Below are 6000 nucleotides of genomic sequence, written 5' to 3' on the forward strand. Positions count from 1 at the left end.
ACTCTAACTCCCCTGTTTCTCATTTCCTGTTATTCAGTCACTCTATTTAAGCCTCACACTTTCACACAGTTATGAGTGAGTTTTTGTCATTTGATTTCGATTTACAATTCTGAGCGGTTTTCTCCATGTCTTCCTGGTTTTGACATTTTTGCTTCCTTCATTTTTTGGTCCAGGTTTCCCAGGTTACTCTGTTCTCTCAATCATTTCACCTTTTGCTTGTTTTTTGACTACACTTCTGTCTGCTGATTTGGACCGATATTAAAGATTTGACTTGCAAATACATCCATCCATGACAACTAGAGAAACGATAACGTAATAAAATGAGTGATTTGCAGCTACTGTCAGAGGAAATTAATCAACACCTTCTGACCAATCAGAATCCAGAACTCAACAGCTCTCATAATCTCCACTGACACTTCGTGTTCGCTCAGTGAGGAGCAAAACAAAAATGTCTTTTTGTTTGCCACAAACGATCCAGCGTGAGAGTAAATCTGTAGGCTGTAATTAGCTCCTTTCCAATCCTCACTGTAATAATTCTCACTAATGAGTGCTGTGTTTTTACTGTGAGTCTAAATTGCGCATGTCTTTATTTTTTTTTGCCGTTATAATTGATAGCTGTTTAAATGATCACCGACACTGATCTATAATTAGGAAAGGAAAACCAAAGGGGGAAAACAAATCCTTTCTATGTTCAGTTGAATAAACAGCAGTGGATGTTTTGGTAAGTCAACACCCAGTCCTGATTTGGTCTGGGTCCACTGCTCCGAAACAGCGGCAGCTCAGTGGAAATACATAAGTGCTATGAACATCGACTCCATCCTCAGAACTGAGTTATTTACTCGACACTGGTTTTAGCTGCGAATACGACTTTTACTACTTGACGATTTCTAGACTCTAACAGACCTAAGAGACATTGATGAAGGATGACAGCTAGAAATAACTCCAGCCCGAGTGAAGCTGGAACCATTTTCACTGAGCTACGGTTCAGTTCATGGCTGAACACACACTCTTTAAGGTTTCAGTCCCAGGAGTAACAGCAGGCAGGAGCTTATAGTTCTAGCCAAGAAAGCACCATTGTGTCCTTGAAGAGCACGCTTGACCTCTCACACACAGCACATTACACATGTGATTATGTGAGTACTATGTGATCACATGTGAAAGTGCATTTCAACACGTTATGCCCTGTAACTGGACGTGTGACCGATATGGCATGATCATGTAAACAATAAGCGATAAATAATACTTACAGGTGGAAAATTAACATCTAGAACTAAATGGATCATGTGAAAATAATGACAGGGAAGAAAGGAATCATGGAAAAAAAAACATGACAATAAATGAATTTTTTTGTATAAATCAAGTGAAAATAATGATGTGAGGAAAAAATAATTGTGTAAAAAAAACATATGCATTGTGTGTAAAAACTCACGTAAAAAATGAATTTTGTAATAAATCATATTTGAAAAATAAATGAATCATTTGAAAAAAATCACATGTGAAAATAAATGAATCATTTGTAAAATAATAACAATAATAATAATAATAATAATAATAATAATGAAAAGGTGAAAATAATGAATCATTTGTAAAAAAAAAAAAAAAAAGAAAGAAAGAAAAAACAAAAGAAAAAAACATGAAAATAAATGAATCATTTGTAAAAAAATTAAAATGAAATAAAAAAAATCACATGTGAAAAATGCATCATTTGTATAAATCACATGTGATGTGGGAAAAATGTGTAAAAAAAACATGAAGATAAATACATTGTGTGTAAAAAAATAATAATGTAATAAACATACGTGAAAAATAAATTGTGTGTAAAAAACGAATAAAAAAAAATCAGTTATGGAAATAAATTATTATTAATAATAATAATAATAATAATAATAATAATAATAATAAATGAATCATAAACACATGAACTGTGATAAATGTGTGAAACGTAACATGTGAAGGGAAATTAGATTCAGGTGGTTTTTACACTACAGTGTACAGTATGTTATATTTACAGTACATGATTAAATGGATAAAGAACCGTTCTCTATGCTAGGTGTTTCTGCACCGGATCATTCTGCTAACACACTGGAGACTCAGTCAGGGGCCAAAAACAAAAAAAATCCCTGGAAATGATATTCCTGGGAGCAAAGTGCAGATGAACAAACCAGACGTTCCACTCCTGAGCACTTCCTGAGATGTACAAAACAGCCTCCGCTCTCCAGAAATGTGCCCAACGAAAAAAAAAAAAAAAACTTGAGGAAGAACCACAACTATGGAACATCAGGTTGCTGAACTCTCAGAAACATAAAAAAAATAAATACCAACTTCTTTCACAAAACAAGTCTGTCCAAATGCAGCACACTCTCATAAAGAGATCTTAGCTTCCTAATGAGGTTCTGCTTGGAACCTTCTCTAAAAAGAAAACCCACTGTCAGGTTCTACATACGATCTTTAAGGTTTCCTTCAGGGAGACAAACTGGAGAACGCTTTAAACTGCTAGATGCAACCCTTGTTCCAAGAACGTTCAGTCTTAGCAAAGGTACCCATCAACGGTTCTTTGGGCAGTTCATGGTTCTTAGCTTCACCCATGAGGTTCTACCTGGAACCCTCTCAGAAAGATTCTGCATACAATCCTTAAAGTTTCTTTCAGAAAGACAAACCAGAGAACACTTTAAGTCGCTAGATGAAATTGTATTTTTCTAAGAAGGGTTCTTTAGATAGTTAATGGTCCATAGCTTCCTTAAGAGGTTCTATTTGGATCGCTTTCAGAAAGGGAAGCCCACGGTTCTACATACAATCTTTAAGGTTCCCTTCAGGGATACAACCTGGAGAACACTTCAAAGTTTCTTTGGGTAGTTAAGGGTTCTTCTCATCCTAAAGCAGTTCTGAGGTTCCTCTCAGAAAGAGAAACCCACAGTCAGGTTCTGCTCGTGTTTTAAGGGATCCACAAAGGGACAAACTAAATGTTCTAGATGGATTCTTTGTGTCTATGAGTGTACACTCTTAGAAAGAACGTACCCATTAATGCTTCTTAAGGGTTCTTAGCTTCCAAAAGAAGTTCTAGTTCTAGGAGAATCTTTAGTGGTTCCCCAGAGGAACAAAAAGTGCAAGACCCAACATTATTTTCCATGAGTATATATAGTCTCAGCAGAAAGCACAACCCTTTCAAGCGTTCTATGGATAGGTAATGTTTCTAGCATCCTAAAACAGATCTACTTGGAACCCTCTCAGAAAAAGAAACCCTCTGTAAGGTTCTACAGAGAATCTCTAAGGGTCCCACGAAGGTTCAAACTAAACACTTCATGATTCCAGGTGGATTTTTTTTTAAAAGTGTGGACTTTTAGAGAAAGATATCATTCAGTCAATCACTATTTGGATTGTTAAGGGTTCTTAGCCTCCCAAAGGTCCTGTATGTAAGTTCTTTAAGGGTTCCTTCAGAGACACCAACTTTTATGGTTCTAGATGGACCCTTATTTTCTATGAATGTACACTCTTAGCAAAAAAAAAGTGCCCTTCAATAGTTCTTTAGATAGTTAAGGGATCTTAGCTTCCTAAAAAAGTTCTACTTGGAACCCCCTCAGAGGGGAAGAGGTGGTCTGTTCATACCTGTACGAGTTCTCCAGTTTGTCTCTGAAGGAACCCTTAATGTCTCTGTGTCTCTTTTAGAGGCTAGGAACCATTGCTTAGCAAAAAAAAAGTACTCTTCCAGGGTTCTTTAGATACTTAAGTGTTCTTAGCATTCTAAAACACAAACTGGAGAACGCTTTAAGGTGCTAAAATCTGTTTTTCTATAAATCTACACTCTCAGCAAAAAGTACCATTCAAGGGTTCTTCAGTTGTTCTTTGGATATTTAAGGGTTCTTAGCATCCTGAAGCCTCAACTTGTGCCAGAAAGTTTGTCAAGTTGTTGAGAAACTCTCAGAAGCTCCAAACAACGAAAATATAAAAAAACACCAAGTTCTGAGAACCCTCCCAGAAAGAGAAACCCGCTGTAGGGTTCTACATACAATCTTTTTTGCAGAACACAATATCTCTATATATGTGAAAGATGGTCCATCCTTACCTGTGGAATCAATGCTGAATGGAGAACCTTCTCCAGCCCTCACACACACTCAAACACACACACTCACACTCTTCAACTTCCATGCATCCTCATCTTCTGATGCTGACCCTCTACAGGTGTTGAAATCCCCCTTACACACACACACACACACACACACATACACACTGAGAGAGCAAGAGTAATCCACAGATGTGTGTGTAGTGAGAGGTGGTGGAGTGTGTGTGTGTAAGTGTGTGTAAGTGTGTGTGTGAGAGAGAGAGAGAGGCAGCAGTGTCACTGTGCAGGGGCGTGGGAGGGGTGGAACCTGTGTTCAGAGGATAAGGTTTCAGTGGGGACGAGGTGGCTGGGCGCGCAACCTCACATCAAAAAAGGGCCTGACAGAGTCGGCCAATTATAGAGCGAGATTCCTGGATATTTTTGTCCTTCTTCATCTCTCACTCTCATTCTTTCTTTTTCTTTCCTTTACTACCTTCATGTGTCAGGATACCACACCCTCTGGGTTCCTCCCAGTGTGTGTGTGTGTGTGTGTGTGTGTGTGTTACCCTAGTGTGGATAACACACTAACCATGTGTGTTAGTTTATCAATTTCACAAAGAAAAATTTGAGATATTCAGTATAAACATCAAAAATTGTGTTCCTAAAATCCATCCAAAAAATTTAGCTATACAAATAACTGTGCTTTATTTAAAAGCATTTGCGTAGACCTTGGTCATGGCTAAAGTTGTATTAAATACAAAAAAATCAATCAAAAAACTTTTTTAAATTGGGCTATATAAATAACATTTTAAAAAATGCGTGTAATATTTGACAATAAAAAAATAGAAGGACTGAGATATATAAATAACACATCGATAAATAAATAAATAACTAAATAAATAACATTGTGCTAAATAAACAAATACATAAATACACTGTATTTAACATTGTAATAAATAAATAAATAAATGAATGAATGAACGAATGAAAAATAAATAAATAAATAACATAATGTGTTATATTTAAAAAATATATCTCAGTCCTTTTATAAAAAAATAAAATATACAATAAATATAATAAATAAATAGAATAAAATATAATAAATAATACAGAACATTGTTAAATAAATAAATAAAATAACATTGTGTTAAACATAAATAAATAAATAAATAAATAAATAAATAAATAAACAAACAAATAAATAAATAAAATAACGTGTTAAACATAAATAAATAAATAAATAAATAAATAAATAAATAAATAAATGATATATATAAAATCATGTTTTCAATGAGATCTAATAATACTGCGCTGTATGTGTTCAGTTATTCTGCAGTTTATAGACTGAAGCATTCACCTTGACACACGAGTCTAAAATAACAAACACTTACGACTTTCTCTTCCTGTCTCCCAGCTGCTCTGAGCTCATGTTTAGGTCATGGACTCACAAAGCCTTACATGAAACTGTACACTCTTATCACAGAGAACTCTTCACGATAAAGATAGTTCTCAGCATCCTAAAGAGGTTTTATTCGAGACTCTCAAGTTAAATCCATGGACATCCATCCATCCAAATCAGTGGACGGTGGATAGATTTTCACCAACCGGACTTCATGCGAAAACTGTGATGGATTTCCTGGTTGCACAATTGCACTATTTGTCCATATAGTACACAATAATAGAAGGGATTTATTTATAATCGCACTATCCTTTGCACCAGATGAGGATGAGTTCCCTTTTGAGTCTGGTTCCTCTCAAGGTTTCTTCCTCATATCATCTCAGGGAGTTTTTCCTCAACACTCTCACCTCTGGCTTGCTCATTAGGGATAAATTCACATATTTACAATATATTTTTTGTGAATCCTTTTATTTCTGTAAAGCTGCTTTGTGACAATGTCCATTGTTAAAAGCGCTATACAAATAAAATTGAATTGAATTGAATTGAAATCCACGGTAGGGTTCTA

General features: G+C 35.4%; 1 protein-coding gene across 2 annotated transcripts in view; it reads right to left on the reverse strand.

Moving 5' to 3' along the window:
* Positions 1 to 4318, reverse strand: part of col22a1 (collagen, type XXII, alpha 1) — a 69992-nt gene extending 65674 nt beyond the window's left edge. For both annotated transcript variants that reach the window (XM_026909889.3, XM_026909888.3), the window contains exon 1: positions 4061 to 4318. The gene's annotated coding sequence lies outside the window, so the exon portion shown is untranslated. The remainder of the gene's footprint in view (positions 1 to 4060) is intronic.
* Positions 4319 to 6000: the final 1682 nt, after the last annotated feature.

This window comes from Pangasianodon hypophthalmus, chromosome 9 (assembly GCF_027358585.1).
Source record: "Pangasianodon hypophthalmus isolate fPanHyp1 chromosome 9, fPanHyp1.pri, whole genome shotgun sequence".
Classification (NCBI taxonomy): domain Eukaryota; kingdom Metazoa; phylum Chordata; class Actinopteri; order Siluriformes; family Pangasiidae; genus Pangasianodon; species Pangasianodon hypophthalmus.